The sequence below is a fragment of the Narcine bancroftii genome, chromosome 12 (assembly GCF_036971445.1).
Source record: "Narcine bancroftii isolate sNarBan1 chromosome 12, sNarBan1.hap1, whole genome shotgun sequence".
Classification (NCBI taxonomy): Eukaryota; Metazoa; Chordata; class Chondrichthyes; order Torpediniformes; family Narcinidae; genus Narcine; species Narcine bancroftii.
Window position 1 is genome coordinate 71324761 of NC_091480.1, and position 18837 is coordinate 71343597.

General features: G+C 42.3%; 1 protein-coding gene across 4 annotated transcripts in view; it reads right to left on the reverse strand.

Annotated features, from left to right (window-relative positions):
- Positions 1 to 18837, reverse strand: part of raraa (retinoic acid receptor, alpha a) — a 657787-nt gene that overhangs the window by 453954 nt on the left and 184996 nt on the right. Inside the window, exon 1 of one of the 4 annotated variants that reach the window (XM_069906795.1) lies at positions 8275 to 8439. The exons of the other annotated variants lie outside the window; for them this stretch is intronic. The gene's annotated coding sequence lies outside the window, so the exon portion shown is untranslated. Of the gene's footprint in view, positions 1 to 8274; positions 8440 to 18837 lie in introns of those variants that run through there. 4 annotated transcript variants of the gene reach the window in all.

Here is an 18837-nt window from a genome sequence, read left to right on the forward strand (position 1 = left end):
ATTATCTATTGAACTATCCACAGATTGTGCTGTTTCCTAATGTGTCTGCTGCTTGTGTGATCAAACATATGAAATCGATCTTTGCAAGACATGGAATACCTCAAATCGTCTACATTGATAATGGACCATGCGACAGTTGTAGAGAATTCCAGAATTTTGCAGGAGTATGATTTTTGACATGTGACTTCAAGTCCTCTGCATCCACAGTCAAACGGTAAAGCAAAGAAAGGAGTTCACATAGTTAAACAGTTGCTGAAGAAAGGACAAGACAGAGCCTCAGATCCGTATCGAGCTCTATTGAGTTACCGAGCTTTGCCACTTGAACATGGCATGTCACCCGCTGAGCTTCTGATGGAATGTAGACTACACACCACACTTCCCTACTCTGCAGACCTAAACAAGAACAGACATGCCAAATGGAAACAAAAGCATCTGCAATGGAGACAAAAAGCATACTATGACAAGTCAGCAAAAAAACTTAGGGGCCACAGGCACAACATTACACAGTGAAACTCAGAGATCCCAATAATTTGGACAAAAAGGCTATTGTTCTGAAGGAAGTAAATCCAAGGTCCTACACAGTCAAAACAGAGGATGGTCAAATACTGAGGAAGAATCTAAGAAGCCTATTGAAAATGCAAGAGACACTGCAGGAACAGATGGTCCTGCCTGCACAGCAGCAGAGGAAACAACACCAATGTTAAACGTAGTGGACCAGCAGAGCCGACACACGCACCCTTTAAAAAGAAGATTCACGTGTGTTATCAAAGCACGTGACAGACTGAACCTCTAAAAGAAAAAGAGCTGCTCACTTAAAAAGTTTATGCTGCTGATGCTGAGTTTATACTTGTGTTGAACTTTAAACTGAAATGAATACTGTATTAGTGTGTCATGTTGCTAGATTAAACATCTCAAGGAAAGGGGATGTAGTGATAAGAGTGCTAGTGATACCCCTGAACACTAGATGGGATCAGAGACAGTTTGTTGCAGCTTGGATTGGATTCAAGATGGATGCCTCCACATGGTTGTGTGTGCACTTTAGCTAATAACATATAGTTGTTTTAAAAGAGCCCAAGTTTCTTTACTACAATAAAAGAGACATCACAAATGCCATCCAGCTGGAGAGGGCCCAGACAGAAAATCAGGTATTGCTCCTCCAATTTATGGGTGAACTTGGTGGGATAGTACATGGGGCCATGGTCAGACATGTGAGCACGGCGAGTGTGATGCAGAACTGAAGTGATTGGCCACTGTGAGGTCTCTGTCACTGGTGTGGCCAGAGCAAAGGTGCTCAGCGAAACGATCTTCAGTCTGCTCTCAGTCTCTCCGATGTAGAGAAGGCCACAAAGGGAGCAGTAAATTAATCCTGCAGATACCCAAGCGAAGTGTTGCTTCCCGAAAGGCTGTGGGGCCCCGAACTGTGGTGAGGGTGGAAGTGCGGCCGCAAGTGCTGCACCTCCTGCAGCCACAGGGGAAGATACCGGGGGTGGGAGAATTGATGGTGTGGGATGAATGCACGAAGGATTCATGGAGGGAGCGATCGCTATGGAAGGCAGAGGGGGAGGAGAGGGGAAGATGTGTCTGGTGGTGGCATCCTGTAGTAAGTGCTGGAAATTCCAGCCAATGATGTGCTGGATGTAGAGGCTGGTGGTGTGGTAGGAGAGGACAAAGGAAATCCTGTGTTTGTTGCATCTGGGGGCGGGGGGCCAGGGCAGATGAACGGGAAATGGAGGAGATGCGGGTGAGGGCTGAGTTGATGGTGGTGGAGGGGAAGTCACATTTGTGGAAGAGGGTGGACATTTCAGAAGATCTGGACAGAAGACCTCATCTTGGGAACAGATGTGGCAGAGATGGAGAACTTGAGAGAAGGGAACAGAATCCTTGCAGGGGGCAGGGTGTGAGGAAATCTAGTTAAGGTAGTTGTGGGAGTTGGTCGGTTTGTAATATATGTCAATGGAAAGCTTATCTCCTGAGATGGAGACAGAGAGATCCAGGAAGGGGAGAGTGTTGTTGAAGATGGACCAGGTAAGTTTGAGATCGGGGTGGAAGTTGCCCATGAAGTGAATGAAGTTGACAAGTTCATCATGGGTGCATGAGGCAGCCCCAATGTAGTCATCAATATAACAGAGGAAGAGTTGAGGGGCCTTGCTTGTGTAGACTTGAGGCATGGGTTGCTCTACAAAAGTCTGTAAACAGGCAAGTGTAGATGGGGCCCATGCAGGTACCCATGGCTACTCCTTTGATTTGGAGGAAGTAAGATCAGTTAAAGGAAAAGTTATTTAAAGTGAGGACAAGTTCTGCCAGGTGGAAGATGGTAGTTGTAGAGGGTGATTGGTCAGGCCTCTGATCCAGAAAGAAGAAATGCTTTAAGACCTTCTGTGTGGGGGATGGAGGTATAAAAGGATTGGACATCCATCGTGAAGATGATGTCTTCATCAGGGAATCTGAAGTCATCTTTTTCTGGGGACAGAGAGGTTCCCCTTGTCCTCACCTACCACCCAACCAGCCTCTGCATACAAAACGTTATCCTCCAGAATTCCCGGCACTTACAACAGGATCTCACTACCAGACACATCTTCCCCTCTTCTCCCTTCTCTGCCTTCCATAGGGAGGACTGCTCCCTCTGTGACTCCCTCGTGCACCAATCCCTCCCCACCAATTTCCACCTGCCCCATCCCTGGCACCTTCTCCTATGGCTGCAGGGGATGCCACACTTGCACTCACACCTCCACCCTCACCACAGTCCGGGGTCCCAAACAGCCTTTGAAGTGAAGCAACACTTCACTTGTGCATCCGCAGAATTGATTTACTGTATCTGGTGCTCCCTTTGTGGCCTTCTCTACATCGGAGACTGGGCACAGACTGGGAAATCACTTCGCTGAGCTTCTTCACTCTGTCCGCACCAGTGAGGAGGACTTCAGCACCCCTCGGAGAGTCGCGGCCCGGGCGGACATGTTCTGGAGAGCAAAGAAGGACACTAACACCATCATAGATCATATCAGGACACTCCACGAACAGCCCCCTGCAAGATCAAGGCCAGTGGAGAGGCAAGTGAATACCCTGAGACAATTCTGCTACTATCACCAGTGATACTATCACCACTGGCTGTTACAACCACAGAAACCTGCAGGTTTTTGGGTAACGCCCTGGCCAACCATCGTTGATGGCTGCAGCAGTTGGCCCACGTGATAGGCTCCTCTACATCTGGGACTCCTTGTCGGGCAGGCGTCTTCTGGTTGACACTTGCGCCGAGATAAGCGTCCTGCCCCCCATGGCCTCGACACCCACAGCGGCAAACGGGTGCCCAGCAGTGAGGGAAGTCAACAGCTCCTCCGTTTGGAACCCATTTAATTCCCCTTCATTTCGGCAACAACCACTTTACATGGTGTTTCACCCTCGTGGCAGTGGTACAACTGCTTTGTGCCCACTGTCTGCGTTTGGTGCATGCTAAAACTTTTCAGATTGTGCCTCTGGGGGAAGCCCAGCCACCCGTCCCCCACCTGGACTCTATAGCACTCTTGGAAAATGAATTCGCTCGCATCCTGGTGAAGTTCCCCTTGATAGTGGAACCACAGTTCACTACAGCCAAGCCGAAGCACAGGGTAAGGCACCACATACTGTCTGAGGGCACCCACTCCACTCCAGGGCACGCAGACCCCCTCCCAAAAAGCTCAGCCTGGCAAAGGAAGAGTTTAAGAAAATGGAGGAGCTGGGGATTGTGTGGCGCTCTGACAGTCCCTGGGCCTCCCCCTCCACATGGTGCCCAAATCAGCAGGGGATTGGAGACCATGCAATGACTACCACTGCCTCAACAAGGTCACCACGCCCGACAAATATCCTGTGTCCCACATCCAAGACTTTGCCATCAACCTGCATGGGACAGGGGTGTTCTTCATGGTGGACCTCACCTCGGGGTACCACCAAATCCAAGTTCACCCTCAGGACATCCACAAGACCACAATCATAACCTCCTTTGGTTCATCTGAATTAATCCGCATGCCCTTTGGTCTAAAGAATGCAGCACAAACTTTCCAGCGTCTGATGGACACAGTGGGCTGGGACCTCCCATTTGTGATCATCTCTTTGGACAATATCCTCATTGCCAGCCAGAGCCACAGCCACAAAAACCCCATCGCCCACTGAGACAACTGTGCACCCACCTGAGGTCAGGTTGGCCATCAACCCAGCGAAATACCAATTTGGCCTGGACACCATCGACTTCCTTGGGCACAGGATAAACAGACACAACGCTACACCTCTCCCAGAGAAGGTTTGGTGGTCTGGCCCTTCGCTAAGCCACGAACGGTAAAAGGGCTGCAGGAATTCGCCATATGATAAACTTTGACCACAGGTTCATACTGGCAGCTGCCCACATCACGCGCCCCCTATTCACACTGATGGCAGGCAAATCAAAAGACATTACTTGAGACAAGGAATCCTCCAGGGTGTTCCAGAACACCAAAGACACACTGGCCAACGCCACCCTCCTGGTCCACCCCAGACCAGAGGCACCTACCGCCCTGATGGGTGATGCACAGCGGTAGGAGGGATGCTGGAACAATACATCGAGGGCCAGTGGCAACCCTTGGCCTTTTTCACCAGGCACCTCCAACCCCCAAGAGCTCAAATACAGTGCTTTCGACCAAGAGCTATTGACGCTGTACCTGGCGGTAAGACATTTCCGTTACTTTTTGGAAGGCCGGCAATTCAAGGTCTTCACTGATCACAAGCTGCTGACCTTCACCTTCCATAAGGTAATGGACTCGTGGTCAGCCCGACAACAGAGACACTTGTCCTACGTGTTCCAAATTTACCACTGACATTCAGCATATTGCAGGGAATTGATTGAGTTGATACATAGCTTGTCGCCCAAGTGCAGCAGCAGGACCCTGAGATCCCCACGCATAGGACACCCGTCTCTGGGCTCAGGGTGGAGGATGTCCCCGTCGGCCCAGGTAACTTGATACTGCTGCGTGATGTTGTTAGCGGCAACCCCACCCCATCATTCCAGCTGCATGGAGGCGCCAGGTTTTCGATACCATCCACAACCTGGCACATCCCGCCATCTGCACCACGGTCAAAATAGTGGCCAGCAGGTTTGTCTGGCATGGGCTCCATAAACAGTTAAGCCAGTAGGCCAAGACCTTCGTGGTCTCACTGGCTGTTACAACCACAGAAACCTGCACCAGGGCACTCATCGACGCATAGGTGTCCAGATTCGGGGTCCCAGAGCACCTAACCACAGACAGGGGGCACAATTCACCTCTGGGCTCTGAACAACACTGGCTAATTTTCTGGGGACACAGCTCCACCATGCCACAGTATACCACCCACAGGCCAATGGGTTGGTGGGGCGGTTTCATAGGCACCTCAAGGCAGCCTTGATGGGCCAGCTCAAGGGTCCCAACTGGGTGGACAAACTGCCATAGGTTCTGTTGGGAATTTGTGCTGTGCTGAAGGAGGACTTCAAAGTCTCGGTGGTGGAGATGGCCTATGGCATGCCCTTGATCACCCCCGAGGAGTTCCTGGCCCCCGATAAAATGCCTGGAAGACCCCATGGCAACCCTCGAGAACTTGCAGCAAAAACTGGGGTCCCTGGTCCCATGGCAACCCCAATCACACGGCCAGCCAAAACATAATGTCCTCCAAGTCCCTGAGGACTTATCAGTACATATTCGTGAGAAGGGGTGCACACCAGCTGCCCTTACAACGGGCTTACGAGGGGCCCTACAGGGTCATTAGGGACAACGGTTCCACCTTGGCCCTCAACATTGGCATTACCATCAACTGCCTGAAACTGGCATATCTGGACTGTAATGATGAGGTCTCCATTCCTCCCCAGTGATGCAGGGGCAGACCACCCAAGACTACGGATAATGGCCTGGTTGCTGATTCTGGGGGTGGGAGGGGGGTTGTCGTGTAGCGGCCTGCGTATGGAGACACGGACTAGCCCGCAAAATGGCCGATGAATGCGGCGACTGCATGGACCTGGGGGTGACACTGGCCATCTTCCCAGGTGACCTCTGCATGATGGGAAGATAGAAAACTCTTGGTGGGAACACCAGGCCAACGCTCCAATGATGTGGGGCCCTGACATCATCGCCAGGGGCCCATATAAGCACGACGGCCAGAGCAATAAACCAGTCTCTTTGTCCAAGGCTTCGGTGTACGCCATTTTTCTCCATACTCACGTAGTGCCAACGCTACATTCCCATCATTCCTATGATGTATCAATTTTTGATTTGGTCAAAAGCCTTGCTGAAATCCAAAATTATGCAATCAAATGCACACTTCTCATATATCTGTCTTAATCTACTCAAATTCAATTTTTACAAAAATAGGACCTTCTCTCAACAAATCCATGCCAAGCGTTTCCTCTAAACATCTGTGCACTTCTAAAAGAGGGTATACTGCCTTTTAGAACCAATTCCATTAATTTTCCCATTTGAGAGGTCTGGACAATGGATCACAACAGGTTGTTTTCCAAGGGTGGAAAACTTGAGGACTGGAGATCACAGGTGTCAAGGGGAAAATAACTGAAAGCAATAGGAAAAAAAAATCCTTTGACGCAGCGATTGACTACAATCTGGAATGTACAGCCTGCCCTTGCAGGGGAGGCAGTTTCCACTGTGGCCTTTAAGAGGAAAATATGGTTGTAAAAAATTTAAGGGCAGAGACGAAGGCTTGGTGTGTAGTACAAGAGAGTTGATCTGCTTGAGAGCTAGCACAGAAATGATGGGCCAAACAGCTTCCTCCTTCAATGATCTACATTTGATGATTCTATTAATAGCTGCTCATTTTATATGAAGTCCAACAAGGAGTGCAGATGATCTCTGATTGACCTCAAGGGGACTCCCAACCAAGACTCCGCCTATTTTCACAAATTCATTTAAGTGCATTCGAAAAGGAGAATCTCCAGTTTTATTGCACCTTTCATGTAAAGGTAAAGGTTCCATTATTGTCACATAACACGACATCTAGAATGTAACATTACATGAAATTCTTTAACTTTTGTCTACCGTAAGGCAGACAGAGAGTCATCACTTTGTCCAGCCCCCCCTCTCAGACACCTAGGCCATCTCCAAGTACTGACCAGGTAACCTCAGGCATATTCAGGCTATTTCTTTGGCAGTCCAAATGGTTTAACAGCCAAAGATTTCCTTTAAGAGTGCACACTTTTGATTTGTATGCACAAGCAGGAGCCAGCAAACAATCTCGACAGGAAAGTTCCACAAAAAACAATGACGTAAACAACCAGTTTTTCTAGAAATCAATTAAGCAATTTCCTACTCCCTAACCTTAAACCTTTTGTCACAACACCATCACTGCCTTAGATGACAATAATTAACTCTCGATAAGCCAGTATGATCAATTCATGCGAATCGTGACTAATTCACTCAAGATCATTTTTAAAATTTAATTAACATACAGCAAGAAATCAATAATCAGGCAGTCCAGTACAATTCACCTCCCCTCGAAGGTGATGTACTACTTTACACATCTAATAATGAAACAGATCATTACAGGGTAAATTCACCACTACTAACGGACAGTTTTGTCAGTTTGAAAAGTGTTGCTTTATCCCATTTCATCCAGTACCTGTTTCAGTCACCTTCCCAGTAAATCATGGTGAATTGACTCTGATGGACAAAACGTGGGGAACTGCTAAATGAAATATATATCAGTCTAATTTACCATTATAGAGGTGGCATATGGAGGAATCCTCCGAGTGTGATTCGTGCAAATTAAGCATTCTTTCCTTTTGAGATATAAAATCATATCCAAGTACCACAGCAACACTGCACAGTATTTAGCTAATACATTGTCTTCAACAATATGTACAACTGCTAATCGATGTAAAAGAACAGCAGGACTATTCATGAAGTTCATGGACTTTTTGAACAAAGTTGCTTCAACATGAATATTCATTTACTTCAAAACTTCAAAAATTAAATGCAGCCAAGAAACCAAAATGTGACACTCCTTGTAACTCATATTAAAATTAGTATAACATCTGGTTTTACACACACACACACACACACACACACACACACACACACACACACACACACACACACACACACACACACACACACACACACACGAAATCACCAGCCAACTACAGCAACCACTGCAAACAGCGTGAAACTTCAAAGAGAACTGGAAGGTAGTGAGGCCTAAATAGTACCAGCTGAGTAATGCAGCTCGAAAAACACATGCACCCCTTTCGCCCTCCCCACAAAAAAAAACACAACTACTCACATAGCTACATACCTTCACAGGCCTAAGTGATTCACTGAATTGTGTCCAAGCTGAATCATTCACATCCCTAAATTGCACTATTTTGAAAAAGCCAAAAAAAAGTATAGCTGTTAGACCAACACAGGCCGAGGAAGGAAATATGCTTCATCAACTCTTCAGAATCTGCCATTAATCTGCACATCCTGTGTTATGCTCCACCTCTGCTTCCTAAGGACAGCAGAAGTCATGAGACCCAGACCTGCAGTGCGCATGGGTGCCAGCAGCACAGTCTTATCTGCGTGCCAGTGGTTCTAGCATGGTGTGCATTCAGCCGTAAATCACAATGTCAGCTTGAGTCACAGTCACCCTGCTTAAACAGATTTGACATTTAGAGAGAGAGAGAGAGAGAGAGAGAGAGAGAGAGAGAGAGAGCTAATAATATGTCAAGGTGCCTATGTTTGCTTTTGAGAGTTGTACTCCTTCATTGACATAAATCAATCACTGCCTGCCATCTTGGTATTTATATCAACTTGCTATGCTCGAGATTTTGACAAAGCATTAGCAATGTGATTATAATGACTATTCTAATGTGTAGTGCTGAAGAAGGGGAACAACACTGATGACTAAACCAGGAGGTGCAGAAGAAGTACTTAAATTATCTCTCAAGGAGCCTGCTCCAGCAGAGCTACTATACAACCTTACAAATATTACTGTAGTAGATGTGGGGAGGAGTAGAGTGTGTGGGGTGAGGAAAAGGGGTCTAGACAAAACACGAGTCAAAAGAATGAATTTAACAAGGCGCGCAACCAGGGGTGTGGGTGGCCAAGCAAAGGACTTCGACAAGCATGTTTTGATCGTGAAAAGTATTAGGACGGTTAAAATCAAAACTTTTTTTCATTCAAAAATGGACAAAACAAGTACTAAGAAACCAAGACAGCGGAGAAAAAAAAAGGACGTTTCTACTCAGCCCGAATCATCGAACGAAAGCCAGAAAGGGAGCGGCGTAAGAGTGGCCTCGGGACCGGCGGACTCTGCTGGGGAGAGGGAACAAGAACTAAATATTATCCTGGAAAAAAAGGAAAACTTTAGCAATTGATTTGCAGATGTCGAAAATGCAATGAGAGACATGACTGAAAGGATGACTGAAATTAAAGAAATCGTTGAAGTCTTAATGGAAAGAATGAACCAAGCAGAAGTAGACTTGGTAAAAACACAAGATAAACTAAAAGATTTGGAAAAAGATGCAAAGAAATGGGAGTCGGACAGACAAGGTCTGCTGGACAAGATCAACCACATGGGGAATTTTAGCAGACGAAAAAATGTTCAAGTTATCGGACTGAAAGAAGGAAGAGATCTGGTGAACTTCTTTGAAACATGGACCCCACGAGTGTTGGGAGAAGAAAAATTACATATCGAAAGGGCTCACTGGACCCTTGGACCTAGAAGAGCCGGCGACAGGCGACCACAACTGGTCCTGGTAAGACTATTGAAACAATTCTGAGAGCAGCATATGAATGTGCTAAGCAAAATAATGGCCTGCCCAAGATTGACCATGAAAAAGTGCTAATTTTTCAAGAATGTAGTCCTACTTTGATTAAGCAAAGGAAGGAGTTTGATGATGTAAAAAGACAATTGCATTCCAAAAACTTGAAATATTTGATGAAATACTCCTTGACTCTGACAGTTAACAATAGCAGAAGGTAAGCGGCAATTTTTCAAGATTAAGAATGAGGTGGAAGACTTCCTGTGAGGACTACGGTTGCCAAAGAAGAAGGCTATAAAGAATGTTTACAATGGCTCAGAAAAGAGTGAAAACTTGGGAAAAGTAAGTGCAAGGTGGAGACACCAGTCTAAGGGGGAGAATGGGACCCGGAGAGGAGCATCTATAAAAGATGGCGCTAAAGGGAGAGGTTCTTCTTCCTCAAAGGATTCCACAGGGTTTTTTCGCACGCTTTCGGGGTTCCCTGTTTACGTCATTGTCAGGGCAGGGATATTGTATGTTTTTTAAAGGGTAAAGATCACTACATTATTTAAACAATCAAAAAGATTTTTATTGTTAAACAATATTTGCTTAAAAAATCAATATGGATAGAACACTGAAATTTATTAGTCTTAATGTTAATAGGATAAACGGGTCAGTGAAGAAGAAGTGGATCTTGGCACACCTAAAAGAATTAAAGGTAGACACAGTCTTTCTATAAGAAACACATCTTACTAAACCAGAACATGCTAAATTAAAAAGAGGATGGGACGGACGGACAAGTAATATCATCTTCATTTGGCTCCAAAGCAAGAGGAAGATTTGTAATGGCACATTGTAAACTTTATGCAGAATCATGGAGTTTTATGAACATCTATGCACCAAATATTGATGATAAAACCTTTATGAGGGATATCTTTTTAAAAACAGCAGAGGGAGGAGATTTTAATTTCTGTCTCGATTCAATACTAGATAAATCAGCCAGAACAGTGACAAGGGCAAAAGTTGCAAAAATCACACTATCATTTATGAAGGATTTAAATTTGATTGATTTATGGAGGCAGGTTAACCCCGTAGAAAGAATCTATTCGTTCTAATCAAGGGTACACGATTCACATACAAGGTATGATTTGTTTTTAAATGTCTGCCCTGTTAAAAAGTAGTGGTAAAAAACAGAACAATTGGTGAGACTTTTATCAGATCATTTGCCTTTAACTTTAATTATTGAAATAATAGAAAAATGATAAAGTGTGTTTGGATGGTGTCTCAATGCCACACTGTTGAAAAGGAAGGACTTTTGTGAGTTTATTAAGAGACCGATAGAACAATTTTTTGAATTTTTTTTTCTACTGATAATAGCTTAAAGCTTACTTAAGAGGACAAATTATCTCATACAAAAAATCTTAAGAGAGAACATGCTACAGAGTTGGATGGTTTACAGAAAGATATAATGAAACTGGAAAAAGAATATCAAAGAACAGGGTTACAAGAAAAATACAGATTATTAGAAAATTTAAAAAATGAGATACAACACATTACAAATGTATAGAACGTAAACAATTATACTAAAAACTAAACAAAATATTATGAATTAGGAGAACGGGCACAAAGTTTTAACTTGGCAGGTAAAGGTAGAGGAGTCATCTAGGATGATAAATGCAATAAAAACAAAGGCCAATATTATAACATATAATCAAAAAGAAAAAATATTTTTAGACAATATTATATGAAACTATACAAATCAGAATTATTAGGAGATGAAAATGAGATGGACGAATTTTTAGCAAATATGGAACTTACAAAATTAAAAGATAGAATACAGGTTGATTTGGATGCCTCTTTTACAAGAAATTGAGAGAGCTTTGGACACTAACAAATCTCCAAGGGAGGATGGACTTCCTCCCGAGTTCTATAGACAATTTAAAGATTTATTGATGTCTGTTATGAAGGATATATTGGACCAAGTGGTGAAATCCAGGCCCTCCCAGAATCTTGCTCAACTGCTATAATTACAGTGTTACCCTAGAAAAGTAGAGACCCATTAAAAACTTAATCATATAGACCTATATAATTTCTGAATGCTGATTATAAAATATTGGCAAAGGTGCTAACTAATAGATTGGGACAACGTCCCAATCAGATCAGGTGGGATTTGTTAAAGGAAGATATTATTCAAATAGTCTAGGTAAACTATTTAACATAGCAAAGTTGAATCCAAGTATAATAGTCTCTCTAGATGAGGAAAAAGCATTCGACCATTTAAAATGGTCTTTCTTATTTAAAACATTGGAAAAATTTGGTATAAGCAAAAAATGTATAAATTGGATAAAAAATATTTATCATAAACCACAATCCAAAATCATAACTAATAACCAGATATCAGCAGTTTTTCCCTTAAGTATGTAACTCCGAACTTCAGCATGACATTTGTCTATACCCAGATCTGTGTCAGACTTCTAAGTTATGGCAATACATTTTCTTGCAATTGCTAAAGCAATTTGAACAAACTTCTTTTGATACAAGTTCAATTTCAGCATAGGTTCAATATTTTTAATATCACTTAATAAAAATAACATTAGATCCTGTGGGAATTTAATCCCCAGTATTCATTTCACTAATTTACCCATTTTTAATCAAAAAGGTTCAACTTTAGGACAGCCCAACTGAATCCTTGATAAAATTACAAACAATATTAGAAAAACATGGAAGAGTATCAGGTTAGAAAATAAATATGGACAAGAGCGGTTATATGGTTAAGAGTGAGATAATGCCACTGACAAATTTTGATTATGAAAGATATCAAAAAGGTAGCAGATTTAAATGGAAGACAGATGGAATTAAATATTTGGGAATAATGATGGATAATAATTTACAGAACTTATATAAATTCAATTACATTCCTCTGTTAGAAAAAATAGAGAAAGATTTAGAGAAATGGAAAGACTTGATGATTACTTTAGTGGGAAGAGTAAATAGTATGAAAATGAAGGTGATGCCAAGATTACAGTATCTTTTTCAACCATTGCCTCTGCACTTCCTAAAAATGACTTTAAATTATGAAATAATTATATAAGGTAATTCTTATGGAATAACAAACTGCGAAGAATTTCATTGGAGAAGTTAACATATGATTATAAACTGGGAGGACTTAGGCTCCCGAATTTTAGCAAGTATTATTTATCAGCACAAGCAAGATATTTTAATAATTCTTTTTTGAAGGAGACGGATGCCCCCTCTTGGATCCAAATGGGATTGAATTCAATAAAAGAGGGGACAGGGAAGGACTTAATTTACAAGTGGAATGTTGTTAATAACAAAAAAGACAGATAATCATATATTAATATATATGATTAGAATATGGAATTAAATAAATGTGTATTGGAAAAAAAGCAGGTATATCAAAAAATGTGTTGTTGCCTATGAATCTGGGTAACAAAACATTGAATTCATGGTATGACAAAGGAATAAGATATATTGATGATTGTTATGAGGAGGGATCTCTTGCATCTTTTGAACCATTAAGAAATAAATATGGAGTGGCTAATGGGACTTTCTTTTGTTTTCTCCAGCTAAGATTGTCCCGACGAGAAAGATGGGGGCCAAGCTTGAAATTAGCGAAATGGAACAAATGATTTGGCCGGCGAATATACCTAAATTTATAACCAAAATGTACTGTGCTCTCCAGAATGAGAGTGCAAAACCAGGTTTACAGAGATCGAGAGAGAGATGGGAGTTGGATATTGCAATCATGGAAAGAAGTTGGTCTGATTGGTTTTTGGACAGCATGACATCAATTATAAATGCAAGATGCAGATTAGTGCAATATAATTTCCTACACCAATTATATCTCACACCACAGAAGTTGCATAAATCAAAATCTGAAGTATCGGCAAAGAGTTTTAGGTGTGGGATAGAAACAGGAATGTTTTTACATGCTACATGGTCATGTGTGAAGATGAGACCTTTCTGGCACAGGATATTACCGAAATATTAACAAGGGTGGCCTTCACGGGCAACCCAGAGCTTTATCTGTCGGGCGACTTTATTGAAATAAGCAATAAATTAACTAAATTCCAAATTTCACTTGTTAAAATAGCCTTAGCAGTGGCGAAGAAATGTATTGCAATTACTTGGAAATCTGAATCCCCTCTACACATACACTGCTGAGATGGATAGTTGCAGACCTATAGAAAAAACTTACATACAACTTAAAGAACAAATATGACATTTATCAAGATGCGGGAACCATATTTGGATCATAGAGAGGTCCAATTATAATTATAACTATAATAATAGATGTGGCTGTAGTATAAAAGTGAATGACTTCCGCATAGAATTTTTTATGGTCAACATAAATGTGAGCCCTGACTGTATGTGGATTTATACTGTGAAAAGGGACGGGGGGGGGGGGGGGGGAGAGGGATAGTTTTGGTTGTTTTTTTGGAAAAGATACATACACACACACACATATATACATATGTGCGTGTGTTTGTACGCACTTTGATATTGGAGTTTACTATGAAAAAAATATTCAAAACAAACAAGGCACAAAACCCCACCTTTGACCTCAAAACTTGTTCCAGGTGTGTTAATTGTCCTAAACGACTGAATTATCTGATTTTCCAGGCTGTTTCTGAAAATCAGCTTGTACGTGCTGTTGTCTGCCTTTCCTTTTAAATGCAGAGTTGAAATTTATTAAGATATGTAGAGCTTCTGAATTGGCAAACATATGGAGCTAGGTTCCAAAGTTTATTTTGATAAAATTTGCAGATTTAACCCAGCAGCATATTGATATCACACATTTTTGTACATTTATTCTGAATACTGTGTTTCTTACACAAAGGAATGCAGCCAATGTAGAGAAAGCACTTGCTGCATGTTTGTTCTGTAAAGACCGTCAATCCTTCCTGTTTCTCCTGACATCGAAAGCAATCAGAGAAACTCTTTAAAACAGTTATATCCTTTTGGTGAACAAGGTTGAGGATGGGGCAAAGAACATGGCTAACAGTTTTACTCAATTTGATAAGCACAGTGTATAGTATTGAAGTATCAAAATATGAAATTGATAGAAATCTGTGGACATACTCGTCATAAGGCTCAACATATCCAATCGTGGTAAAAGAGCAATAAAAACAAATAGAACACTGACAGTCTGATAATTTTGATTGATAATTAGCAAATTAAATGCATCTACATAATTTTACTTTATATGCCTTCTTAAAGCTATTTCAAATTTCCAAAAGATGCTTCGGCATGTATTGTTCAATGTGTTTTAAAAAAACACTTTGATCTTGCATATGTGGGCACGCTGCAGTATCATTGATAAAATAAATGTTCCAAATGGTCTTCATTTACAAACACTGCATCACTCAGAATAGCACCCTGGAGTCTTTGTGGGGTGGAGTAGTTATATAAGCATTAACTGGCATCCAGAGGATAAGGCATCACCATTAATCATACCATACTGCTCAAGAGTAAAGAACATTTAGGAAACCTTGATGATAGGGAGCCAAGAGACCATGAAAAAAGGAATGGTAAAATGCAGGTTCTAGAGCCCATCCTGAATCAACAGACTTGTAACTTGGCTGCTTCTACAAAACAATAGAGAAAGTAAGTACTTGCCTGGTGCCCAGATCTAATTAATCTAATTATACTTCTACCCTTGATTAATCAGTTCTTCAGTCAAATTAAGAAATCCTCAATTTTTTTTTCAATGTTCTACATAGAAAGGAAAGCTGGCAACTATCTTCCCTTAAGCAACAACATTGTCTGGGATAGGGAGAAGTTCTGCCCAACTGAGCTAACCCAAAACTCCAGACTAGAACAAAAAGCATTCAAGTTACAGCAGGAGACTACAAGACAAAATGTAAATATTTGGCAGCTTGAGCTCCATCAAAGAACAACATACATCTTGGCAGCTTAGCCAAATGGATGTTGTTTTTATTCAATCTCATGAAAGAAGTGATGGATTATACAGTGCACGCAGGGCAAGGCATTTTTAAGTACATGCTCTACCACTTCTTATGACTTTAACTCACTGTTGTGCAGACCTTGCTGTACATTTAAGAGTCTGCTGCTTTCTATAAGGGTGCTTGGCCTTGTCATTGGCCTCACCAAATAGCCACAGACACTACTATCGGCAGGGGCCTGCCTAAGGTGAAGGAGATGACCAGTTACAGATCAATATATTTTTCAAGGTGACAATAAACAATCAAATGCTCTCAATCTTTGGACACACGCCTTAAATTATATTTCAAGCCAATCTCTGTGTCTCATTCCTGCCCAAAGCTTTAATATATTTAATAAATAAAAGGCCTTTGCACCCAAGTCAAACCTCTGATGTCAGCTCTGGTTACATTAACAAAATTACATTTTCTCTTCTTCCACTTGGCTTATCCTCTGATCTTCTTGGCGCCATATTCTCTGAATTTATACATGCTGTGTCTTGCTCTGTTCTCATTCGGTGCAGTTGTTTATCCTCTGTATTCAGATCGTTATCTCACTCTCTCTCTCTCTCTCTCTCTCTCTCTAGTTTTTTTCTTCCTGCCCAGATGTGCTTTGTCTGTTTATGATGACTGCATTGAAAAATTTAGTGTAAAAGATATGGTTACAATTCCCACAGTGCACATACCATTTTCTGCATCCTTTAAATCTAATTCTACTACTGCTATAAATTATTCCATAACAAGCCCTAGGCATATTGTACCTACTAATCCAAAACCAGGACATCAGCTGTCAATAACTTGCTCCTCCTGCAACCAACAGGAACTCTGATTTGACAGAATATTTAAAGATGTTCCCAAGGAGTTTTTAAAAATTGAAAAACTGAACAACATTTGGACATCTGCTTTAGACCAGAAGTCAAGCTGTTCATGAAGTGTACTCAGGCATTCGAAACAACCTTTGAAATGGAGAAGGCTCAGCTTACCTCACTTAACTTTCTTTGAGTTTCAAATCAAAAGGAGACACTTCAAATAATACAGGTACAGTATCCCATATCTAGAATGCTTGGGATCAGGCGTTTTGGAGTTTTTTTTTCCGGTTTTGGGGAACAGTGGAACGAAGCAGTACAGTAACATCAGCAGAATACCTGTATTAGCGGTTAAACAGCAACAATGAACAACGGCCGGCTTTTTGAGCACTGATATGATGCCACAATTGGAAAATTCACATGAAATGATGATTAGCACTTACAAAATAAAAACGATCTCTGCTTACAAAAGAAGATAAATGCAGCACCAAACATTAGATATTCTCCTTGATGGCTTTTTCAAATGGTTTTTGTATTTTACCGCCGCTGGTCCCCAACACCTCCCCAACACCGTCGCCAGTCCCGAACACCTCCCCACCACTGCTGCCACCAGTCCCTGACATTTCCACACTGCCACTATCAGTCCCCAACATCTTCCCACCACCGCCGGTCCCCGTTCCTCCCTGGGAGCTCAAGGTCCCCACTCCTTCCCGGGAGCCTGAGGCGACTTCTTCAATGTGGACAGCACCACACCTGATGTTGAGAACGGAGTCGCCTATTGCCAACACCGGCTGCGAGCGATGCTTAAGACTTGGACCCAGCTCCACTTGACATCTTCCTGGCCAGAAGCTGAGATTTAGTTTTCAAAAAAACTTTTATTGTAATCAAACCGACACCAAACAGAGTGTCAGAGCCCCACACGGACAATTCAGGTGTTGAATTTTTTTTCCACTTGTGACGTCATGTCAGGCATGCCCTCTTCCCACTACTACCATCGGGGAGGAGGTACAGGAGCTTGAAGATGAGCACTCTATAAATAAAATTTTCAATAAAAAAAGATGAGCACAAGGACAGCTTCTTCCCATCTGTCATCAGGTTTCTGAATGAACAATGAACCACAGGTACTATCTCACTTTCTCTTCTTTTGTACCAATTTATATATTTTAATGTAATTAATAGCAATTGTGCATCTGTGATACTGCCGCAAAACAACGAATTTTGTGACATATTCATGACAATAAATTACAAACAAAACATTGTCCACCACTGGTCTATAATTCCCAGGATTCTCCCTATTACCTTTTTTTAAGCAAGGGAGCCATATTTGCCATTCTCCAATCCTCCGGCACCTCCTCTGTGCCAAGAAGGACACAAAGATCATTGCAAGAGCCCGAGCAATCTCTTCCCTCCCCATAGCAACCTGGGGCATGTCTGGAAAAACACACCAAAATGTTGGAGGAACTCAGCGGTCTTTTCAGCGGCTATAGGAGACAAAGATATATTGCTGACATTTTGGGCTTGAGCCCTTCTTCAGGGAATAAGCCAGAAGCAGGAAATCTCAAAATTTAGGCAATGCTGTCTGGGGGAAGAATCCAGACCAACAAAAGGTGTCAATTGTATATGATAAGGGACAAGATAAGAATTTATCATGTTTGTGATCTCCCAGTCTACATCTAGTCTCTCTCAAAAAAAGATCTCTGGCTTTCGTTAAACCACCCTCCCCCACCCCCACATCCCCCGTCACCTTTCCTTAGCTCTGACTCTCCATTCCGTCTCCTTTCACACAAACATGATAAATTCTTACCTTGTCCGGTATCTTGTCCAATTAACACCTTTTATTGGTCTGGATTCCTCCCCCAGCCAACATTATCTGAATTCTGAGACTTTCTGAGATTTCCTGCTTCTGGCTTATTCCCTGAAGAAGGGCTCAAGCCCGAAACAACAGCAATATATCTTTGTCTCCTATAGATGCTGAAAAGACCGGCTGAGTTCCTCCAGCATTTACGACAATCACAGTGTTTACAGACTTTCATGTTTCACTCATATCTTGCCTGGTCTTGGGGACTTATCAGTCTTAATATTTTGAAGATCCAGCACATCCTCTTTCTTTATCTCAACATTGTCCAGCACATAAGCCTGTTCCATTCTGACCTCACCTTGACCAAGGTTCTTTTCGCTGGTGAATACTGAAGCAAAGTATTACTTTAGGGCCTCCTCTGCCTCCAGGGACATGTTGCCTCATTTATCCTAAAGTGGCCCTGGCTTCACTCTCTTCATCCTTCTGTTCCTCACATGTGCATAGAACATCTTCAGATTTTCCTTGATCCTACTTGTCAAATCCTTTTCATGCCCCCTTCTCGCTCTC